This window comes from Micropterus salmoides, unplaced genomic scaffold (assembly GCF_014851395.1).
Source record: "Micropterus salmoides isolate LMB-PRFRI ecotype aquatic unplaced genomic scaffold, ASM1485139v1 Ms_hic_scaffold_696, whole genome shotgun sequence".
NCBI lineage: Eukaryota > Metazoa > Chordata > Actinopteri > Centrarchiformes > Centrarchidae > Micropterus > Micropterus salmoides.
The window spans coordinates 11,909-22,558 of NW_024044455.1; positions in this window are offsets into that span (position 1 = coordinate 11,909).

Below are 10,650 nucleotides of genomic sequence, written 5' to 3' on the forward strand. Positions count from 1 at the left end.
ACTCCAATCCTATTGGCTTGTTGCTAGAACGGTAAGGTGTGACGGAATAACCGGAGGAGTATAAAGCACACCTGTACACACTCATCATTAGCTTAAACTATGAAGCAGGCGCTTCAGGCGGGGAAAGAGGTGCGGCGGGCCGACGCAGTGTCTCGTTCCCCTTCTCGGGGAACCAGGGTTACATACGTAACCCGAGACGTTCCCCTTCGAGGGAACTCGAACTGCGTCGGTTTCGACACTATGGGAACGAGATACCCACTAAACCGTGCCGAAAACCCCGCCTGCCCCAGTGTGCAATAAAGTGGCACGACTAAGAGGAGAGCGCACGAGTGCCAGGTGCCGAAGGAAGGTCAAGACTGTAAAACCGAAAGAATGTGTGCGGAGTGGCCCAGCCAGCCGCTAAACAAACATCCTGCAAAGAGGCCCCGGAAAGGAGGGGTCTAGAGGCCGCCATGCCTCTGGTAGAATGAGCCCTCACAGCCACAGGTGAAGGCAAACCGCGCACCTGATAGGCCAGGGAAATAGTCTGAACAATCCAGTTGCTAATAGTATGTTTGGATGCAGGGATCCAAGCCCTGGGGGACCCAAAACACACTAGCAGCTGGTCAGCCTTCCTCCAACGGGAGGACCTCAGAGTGTAAATACTCAGTGCTCTGACAGGGCAGAGCAGATGAAGTCTCCCGTCCTCCGCAGTCACATGAGGTGGAGGATGAAATGCCTGCAGCACTGTGGACCCTGCCGGACAAGGAGGCACTTTAGGGATGTCTCCTGGACGAGGGTGCAGGATAGCCCTAATATTCCCCGGGGCAAACTCCAGCCTTGCGGGTAAACCGAAAGCGCTTGGAGATCCCCCACCCTCCTAAGAGAGGTGATAGCAAGGAGAAAGGCCATCTTGAGGGTAAAGTGCTTAGCCTCAGCTGACTCCAGGGGTTCGAAGGGGGCCTCAGCCAACGCCCCAAGAACCACCGCCAGAACCCAAGTGGGAACCTTGGACCGAGTCGCAGGTCTCATCCTCCGGGCACCACGGAGGAAACGTACAACCAAGGGAAGTTTCCCCAAAGACCCCTCCCTCAGAGGAGTGTGGAAAGATGAAATAGCTGCCACGTACACCTTAAGGGTGGAAGGGGAAAGACCAGCAGAGAACCGGTCCTGGAGGAACTCAAGTACCTGAACCACCGGGCAGGTAACAGGGTCCACCGACCGCTCCCAACACCAAGTGGAGAAAACACTCCACTTCAGGTCGTACATCCTCCATGTGGACGGAGCCCTGGAGCTGAGGAGGGTCTCGACTGCTCCGGCTGTTAGACCCGCCTCTAGGTACTGTGCCCCCTCAGGGGCCAGACCCACAGTCGCCATATGGCGGGGCAAGGGTGAAGAACCCGGCCCTGCGCCTGGGACAGCAGGTCTCTCCTCAGAGGGACCCAACACGGCGGGCCGTCCAGGAGCGACATGATGTTCGAGAACCACACCCAGTAGGCCGACATTGTCCTGGTGGACCCGCTCCAAAACCCCCGGGAGCAGAGCGACTGGGGGAAAAGCGTACAGACATAGCCCCGGCCACGAATGTACCATGGCGTCCAGACCCAACGGGGCTGGAGGAACGAGAGAAAACCATAGCGGGCAGTGCGTAGTCTCTTGAGATGCAAACAGATTCACGTCTATGGTGCCGAACTCTTCGCACAAGAGCTCCACCACTTCGGGGTGAAGTCTCCATTCCCCGGGCCTCAGCCCCTGCCTCGACAGCAGGTCTACTCCCTGATTCTGCGTCCCCGGGAGATACATCGCCCTGAGCGATAGTAACCTCTGCTGGGACCACAGGAGGATCTGACGCGCCAGTCTGTATAGAGGGCGCAAGCACAGACCGCCCTGGTGATTCAGATAGGCCACCAACGCTGTGTTGTCGGAACGAACCAGGACGTAGTGGCCTTGGAGATCGGAAGGAAACTCCTTAGAGCCTGGAACACCGCCAACATCTCGAGACAGTTAATATGCCACTCGGATTGATGCACCTGCCAGGATCCCCTTGCAAAGCGGCCGTCCATGACCGCGCCCCAGCCCGTGAGGGAGGCGTCTGTCGAAATGACCAGCCGGCGACAAGACCCTCCCAGCACGGGCCCCCGGGACAGGAACCAAGTTTCCTTCCAAACTGATAGGGAACGAAGACACTTGCGCGTAACCCAAATCAGACGGAGAGGATTTCCCCTCGGGGAAAAACCCTTGGTCCTTAGCCACCACTGCAGGGGTCTCATGTGCAGCAGTCCAGATGGTATTACGCTGGATGCAGCCGCCAGGAGACCCAACACTCGTTGAAAGTGTTTTATAGTGATGGTGTAACCTAACTTCACCCCTTTCACGGCAGCCAATATGGTGTCGAAACGTGCCGGAGACAATTATGCCCGCATCGTTGTCGACTCCCATACTACCCCTAGGAACGTAGTCCGTAGTCCACTCTTCTTTGCGTTGAGCCTCAGTCCCAAACGCCGCAGATGAGCCAGAACGACATCTCGATGCCGAACCGCCAACTCTCGAGACTGGGCTAGGATGAGCCAGTCGTCGATGTAGTTGAAATCCGGATGCCCTGGAGCCTCAGCGGGGCCAGTGCTGCATCCATACACTTGGTGAATGTGTGAGGGGAAGTGCCAGGCCGAATGGAAGAACCCGATACTGGTAAGCCACACCCCCGAAGGCGAACCTCAGGAACTTCCTGTGAGAAGGACGGATGGAGACGTGGAAATAGGCGTCCTTTAGATCTATCGTAACAAACCAATCCTCGGATTGGATGTGCGTCACGATGGCGGGGATGATGAGCATCTTGAACCTGAATCTCCTCAGAGACTGGTTAGAACCCGCAAATCCAAAATAGGGAGCAGCCCTCCGTCCTTCTTGGGGACTATGAAGTACCGGCTGTAGAACCGGCGTCTCTGTCTGGGGGGGAGACATGTTCCATGGCCCCTTTCCTCAGCAGAGTACGAACTTCCTGTCCCGACACCGGACCTTGCTCTGGGCGGACCACAGTCCAAACCACCCCGTTGAATTTTGGAGGGCGGGTTATGAACTGTAGTCGAAACCCATGTATGGCAGTGCGCAGGACCCATGGAGAAATGTTCGTCAGGCTCCGCCAAGCCTCTGCAAAGTCTGCCAATGGAACCAGCCCCTCGGGGCTTACCACTAGCCTGTGGTGTCTGCTCCTCCTGTGGCTAGTTGATGTTGAGCTTAGCCACGGCTCTAGTCACCACCTCCAGCAGCACGTCATAGTCGGGCGCCGCCAGATGACGCCGCCCCGACACCCGGAAGTCATCGTCCACTACGCTGGGCACGTCCGCCTCCTCGGAGTCGGATTGCTGCAGCGTCTCCGGATCCAAACCGCGAGCGGGAGAAGCCGAGAACGGGCTCCCGAACGAGGAAAGGAAGCGTCGGAGCCAGCGGATGAAGGTCGGGAAAAAGCCTCAGCGGTCCCGAAATCCTCCGACAGATCACGCTGTGAACCCCATGAGTGAAGCCGCCGGGCTGCCTCAGCGGCCGCAGGGCCCACGCCACGGGGAGAACACATCCGGCCATCCTCGGAAAAGAGAGCCATACTGTACCTCAGTACCCGCACGGAAAGGGCTTCGCAACGGGCGCAGGCAGCCCCCTCGAGAGCTGCCCGGGCGTGCTCCATCCCCAAACATGAGACACACATCTCATGAGAATCTCCATCCGTGATGTACCGAGGGCAAGAAAAAACACACCTTCTGTACATCTGATTGCCGGACATGCTGGTAGACTTCTTCTTCAGGTAAGACACACTGCTTGTAGGACTGGAGCTTTCTTCAAACAACATACAGAGCGCCTGCTGAATAGAAAAAAGCTAATGACAGGTACAGGTGTGCTTTATACTCCTCCGGTTATTCCGTCACACTATACCGTTCTAGCAACAAGCCAATAGGATTGGAGTGATTTCATTCACGTTCAGACCTACTACGCCTAGAGGCGTTTCCATTGTGTCGTAACCGACGCAGTTCGAGTTCCCTCGAAAGGGAACCAACTGGATGGAAAGGCCTGAGGAGAAGCCATAAAGTGAGGCCCTGCGTCACCACTCTTCAGCATTTTGCCAGTCAATGCCAATCCTCAGGTGAATGCTAACGTGTGGCCTGGTCAGCAGGGCAGCGATGTGCTCTTCTCCCTCCTTTACTATCTTGTCTGACCACACCATGTAGTGCTGCAGGCCCACATGCTCTTCTATCAAGTCAATTCAATTCAAATTAGCTTTATTGGCATGAATGTGTCACAAGAATATTGCCAAAGCATCATATATAGAACATAAGAACAATCAACCCCATACATTTCATTAAACAAGTAATTAAAGCGTAAAGTAATCAAAGCGTATGTTTGTGTTAAAAAAATTAGAAATATTAAAAATTAAAATAAAATAAATAAATAAAACAGTAAGCGTGTGTGTGTGTTAAGAAATATTAAAAATAAATGAATAAACAAAACAGTAAGCGTGTGTGTGTTTAAAAAATATAAAAAAAAAATAAATAAAACAGTAAGCGTGTGTGTGTTTAAAAAATATAAAAAATAAATAAATAAACAAAACAGTAAGCCCGTGTGTGTTTGTTAAAAAAAATTAGAAATATTAAAAATTAAAATAAAATAAATAAATAAAACAGTAAGCGTGTGTGTGTGTTAAGAAATATTAAAAATAAATGAATAAACAAAACAGTAAGCGTGTGTGTGTTTAAAAATATATAAAAAATAAAACAGTAAGCGTGTGTTTAAAAAATATAAAAAATAAATAAATAAACAAAACAGTAAGCGCATGTGTGTGTTTAAAAAATAAATAAAATAAATAAATAAACAAAACAGTAAGCGTGTGTGTGTTAAAAAAATATAAAAAATAAATAAATAAACAAAATAGTAGGCGCGTGTGTTTTAAAAAATATAAAAAAATTAAATAAATAAACAAAACAGTAAGCGTGTGTGTTTAAATATATAAAAAATAAATAAATAAACAAAACAGTAAGCGTATGTGTGTGTTTAAAAAATAAATAAAAAAATAAATAAACAAAACAGTAAGCGTGTGTGTGTGTTTAAAAAAAAATATATATAAAAAAATAAACCAAACAGTAAGCGTGTGTGTGTTAAAAAATATATATAAAAAAAATTTAAAAAAAATAAAACTAAGTGTGTGTTAAAAGAATTTAATTAAATAAATAAATAAAACAGTAAGCGTGTGTGTGTTAAAAAAAAATTAAAATTAAAATAAATAAATAAAACAGTAAGCATGTGTTTAAAAATAATTTTTTTTAAATAAAATAAATATATTTCTCTCACTGGGAACTGGGTGGGAGACCCAGACAGTGCCAGGAAAGGGTGCTCTGAGGGAGGGAACTTCTTCATCCACTGAGGTTGGTGGTAGGCACTGAAAGAAATGCCACCAGAAAAAACAGACTTGTCGAATTCCACACCGACATTATCCCAAAATGGACCAAACGGGTTTCCATCCTTCATAGGACAGGATTTCTTGTCTGCACTCCGCTGTGTGACTTCACGAATCCTGTAACTTCTGCATCCTACTAGGATGTCTTACGATAAATTTTCCTATCTTCCTGTCCTTTTAATCCAGATCTACTTGGTCCTGCTTCACTCTGCCTTGTTGCAACGTTTCGGAGGGCTATTTGTCCTTTATCAGGCTTGACAGAGTGGCATCTTTAAGGTATCACCCAAAACAATCCCTCTGCTAGCTTGGGGTTAGCTTGTGGTATTACCATAGCTAATCACGCTGACTGTGTATGCAACATCATGGTATCATAATCACATTGCTGGAATAACTCTCACTTCAGACCTGATTCCGTAAAAAAATTAATGCAAATAGCAACATCCCCAAATGCGATACACGCCTCGAGTATTGAAACCAATTAAGTGAACAGTTTGCCCTCCATCCGGATAGGCGTCTGCTCTGCTCCCCGGGTTAGGGGGTTAGGAAAAGGGGAAAAAAGCTGGCTAACAACTTACAAAGCTCTGCGTTAGCCAGTCTGGTGCACTGTCCTGTGATGCGCCTCCAGAGTCACCAGAAAGGCAAAAACACTCCCTCCCTACTCCAGGTTTAAAGCATTTCCCACATTTAGGGTTAGGGCAAATGCTCGGGTGAGCGACCTGAATAACTTTTGATAGGAAGGTTGTATCGCAGTGGAACCGGTGTCCGCCCCCCATTCCGCATCCAACGGTACCAAGGACGTCCCTCTATGGCGTTTGTAGGCAACGGACCAATCTGGGAGGACCTCTTTTGGAATAACTCTTGACCGGAATTTGATAGAGCTGCGGGGGTGGATTTCTGGTCGACCTTACGCGTCACTCGGCCAGGTTGGAGCCAAGTGGAATTTTCAATAGGTGAAGCTGATGGCCCCCGCCTGGGGCAGGAGCACAACTGCCTGCTCACAGGGAGGCCCGGAACAGGAACCCTGGCTCTTCTGGACTGGAGGCTGTGGATAGAGGTGGACTTGAACCTGGGACCTTCTGTACATGGGTGTCAGGGTCCTTGGCCACAACCTTGAAGGCCATATGGACAGACACTGACCTAACATGATGGGTCAGCTAGGTCTGAAAGTTCGCAGGGTGTCAGGATCTTTTTGGCCAAACTGATTAAGAAAGACCTTCACCTTTATGAAGTAGCAGCTGTTGGTCTTCTCAATCGCCTGGTCAAGTAGGTTTAGGATGAAGAGGGTATTGCAACAACACATGGTAATTTCTCGTGTCATGAGAGGCCTGCTTTTGGATTGTAGGTCTGCTCATATCCTTTGGGGATAGATTGGCAAGTAACTGTCTGAAGTTGTCAGTGACATCATTTAGCAACTCTGTGGCCACAATGTTGTTCAGTTCTTTTTTGAAGAGCCTTGTGTCTGGTGCTGTTTTATCAGCCGGGACAAAAGTCAAGAGAAGGTAGTCCAACCATCTGCGTAGCTAAGTGTGTGTCCCACAGCATGTTTGTGTACCGTATACTTGAAGCGTGGTAGAAAGACTCTATGACGACTCCATCCACATCAAGCATGTATTCAAGAAAATGATGGGGATAGGACACTGTCGTAGAGTGCAGTCCCACAAATAAGTGGGCATGCATGAACTCTTTGACACTGCTGAACTTTGCAACTGAATCCAGCACATTTGATGTGTTGTCTATGCCCACATCAAATAGTTCGTCTGGCACATTCATGGCAATTGGTGTATTCAGAATCTGAAAAAGTAGCAATTGTGAGTGAAGATGAAGAAAGAAATCTACACATCCACGTAACATGTAAAACAACATTGTACATTTAACACTTAAGTACATTTGGGAATGAGGGCATTAACCACAATTAGAAATTAATGAATAACTTTTGACAGGAAGGCGGTGGAGCCAAACGGTTTGCGGTGTTGTACTTGGGGTGGAATTTCCAGTGGGACTCGAGTGTTTTGAGGAAGATTTGAGGCATGGCTGCAGCATATATGCCGCATTGCGGACAAAAAAGTAACAGCTAAATTCACAATGTCAAATGTCCGGTGACTTTTTGAGAAATAACTTTTGATAGGAAGGCGCTAGAGCAAAGGTTTGCACCGTTGGACTTGGGGTTGAATTTCAAGTCGGACTGATGTGTTTTGGAGACAATTGGAGAGTAGCTGTCAGAGGCTGTCCCACCTGCAGCATATATGCCGCATTGTGGACAGAAAATGACAGCAAATTTCTAAGTGTCAAAAGTCGAGTGAGTTTTTGGGAAATAACTGTTGACAGGAAGGCGCTAGAGAAAAACGGTTTGCACCGTTGGACTCGGGGTTGAATTTCAAGTCGGACTGATGTCTCTCCTGGATGGGAAGATTTCCATGAAAATGACCCCCTCACTAGCAGGCATCCATGCCCCCAACAGGGGCAAAGAATTGACAATTGGGAACATAGACCCTTCCATTGTAAGTGATGCCAAATGTCAGAAAATAAGGAACTGAGCATTTTCTGACAAATGGCGACACCTACAATGGGGGGGTCACTGTTCCTATTTGTCAGACTGGGCCTTAGGCTAGGAACAATTACCAAATCCCCCCATTTTATAAACTTTACACATATATATAAATATACAAGATGTAAATCTACATATACAGTACTATACACACACACACACACACTATACACTTATACACATATAGTATAAGTGTATATATATGTGTACTATGTGTATGTATACTAACCTACAACATAAATAGGAAAACAACATAAAAGATAGCAACAATTACTGCTAATCTCTATAGTCGACCCCAGCAGAAACATTTCACTGTGATCACCTGCAGACCTTCAATTCTCTCTCAGCGCTTGACTTCTACACTTGGTAAGTGTGCGTGATACATTCCCTGAAAGTTTCATTCAAATCTAGGAGAACTTACAAATGCAAGAAACGGGCTTGGCATTACACACATTAGACAGTAAAAGCCACATTAATTCAAAAATTCTTGTAAAACTGTTTGGAAATTGCTATTGCAAAAAAGATTTGAATCTATGAATCGCAGCTTGTAACGGCATACTATGTTATGTACTGACTTTCCTTTCTGCAAGTTGTCTTTAGCAGAGTGTCTTTTTCAGATAATGGCTGACTCAAGTGGAGTGGAAGAAGGCAGCGACTTCAGTCCAGTAATTATACATTAAATACATTTCTGTAAATCTGTATGTTTACACCATGCATAAATTATTCACATGCCATTGGATATTTTATTTCCCACAGGCGTCGACCGTATGGCTGTCGCGGACAGTAAGTTGTGTATTCTTGTCTATAAATGATGCCTGTCCATGTCCCATCGTGCACTGGGAGTTCTTTAATTTAATGACTTTTTTCTTAATGACATGAGGTGAAAGTAGCTTTTACACTTTTCCTTTACAGTTTCAGCACAGCAACCATGCCAGGATTTCATATATTGCAAAATATTACATTATTAAAATTGTTAACACCATGACTGAAGACAGTTTCGTCATTCAAACTACTTCTATAGCTGTCAGCATTGTTGTTTAAATAATCCCACACTGATGTTTCAATGAATAGTTTGAATTGAAATACTGGTGTGGAATTACGTCAAACAGGACACTGAATGCTATTTAACTGGCTTGAATTTTGGCATCTAATTATATTGTTTATTGTATATCTGTGAATTCTGATTATTCAGTCATATTTAACAACTGTTGGGTTGTGCCATTTTGCAGGAAAATGACTTCCGAGTGACCTCAGATGAGGAACACCACCAGCCTGTGCCTCGTCCTCCTCCTCCTCCTCCTCCTCCTCCTCCTCCACCTCATCCTCCACCTCCTCCTCCACCTCATCCTCCACCTCATCCTGAATTAGTTGAGGATGATGAGAACGTAATGTATAGTCTATACTAAAAATCATTTGAATTCACATATTTATGTGCATTCATTATATATATTTTTTTCTCCTGTATTTTACAGATGAGTATGACCCCATGGAAGGAGACTGATGTTTTTTTATTTATATAGTTTGGTGAAGGCGGAGATCTGTTTTTTCAGTTTTGTTCCAATAAATTTGAAAAACAAATCTACTAATCTCTTTGTATTTTTCCTGTAGTTTTGATGGTAAATGCAGTTTCAGGCACAAACGTTCACCCAGCAGTTCAGACAAAAAATCTCTCTTTAGTCCATCCACACAGATTGAACACTGAATTGAAAAAGTATGTACAGATTTTAAACTTGAATGGTGAATGCCTTTGCACACAGGTTCTCTATGCTGAGCTGAGGCAGCTGAGGAGCAGTTTCAGCCTCAGACTCAAAGAGCTTAGAATCAAAGGTATCAGACTCCACAAAGCCACAGCATCCAACATCTCCCATCTCCACTGACAGACTCTATTTATTAAATAAATATTTTTACTTTATTAGACACAGAGACACAGACAGCATAGACACTGACACAGGGTGCCTGAATACATGAGACCAGGGGTCAAGCTGAGGTGAGAGAGGAAAAAGAAGCAGACTCTGGTCAGGCTGGTGTCACTGAATAAAGGGGGGCTTCATCAGCCTCAGCTCATGATTTCAATGCATGATCAGCATCCAGCCAATCAGAGCACTAATGATCCTGTCAATCATCCTTCCACTTTTCAACTTTAAGCAGCTGGGCAGAGTTTATCACAGAGGGACCTGGACAGTTAGAGCTGGAGTTTGAGAACTGTTGGAGAACTTCAAAAAAGGCTGGTAGCACATCGGAAAGTAAGATTCTATCTCTTTTTATCACTTTCTCTGGAATGCTAGCTGTGTGTTAATTATTATTTCTTTAGAAAAATGTGTGCTCAAGTTTTAAAGGTATAATTGACTTCATGACAATGAGTGACGGTGTTGTGAAAATTCTGAACTGCATTTAATTTAAATGCAGCACACAATTTAGAATAAAACGGCTGTCTAATGTAGTGTTTTACAGGCGGTAATACTAATAATAATCCCCATTTTTAAGTCTGAGGGGGACGAAGGGAGGGAGGGAGTGCGCACCTGTCAGCGCACCGGCGCTGGCTCAGCTGGATTTCAGAGCCACGTTCCGCCGATCCGCCTTTACTGATTTTTAAACATGCTTAGGTTTTAAGGGTGCTTTAATTTCAATGGTTGCAAAGTGTTACAATGTTAATAAGTCCGTCTGAGATCTGAGGCATTTTCATTTC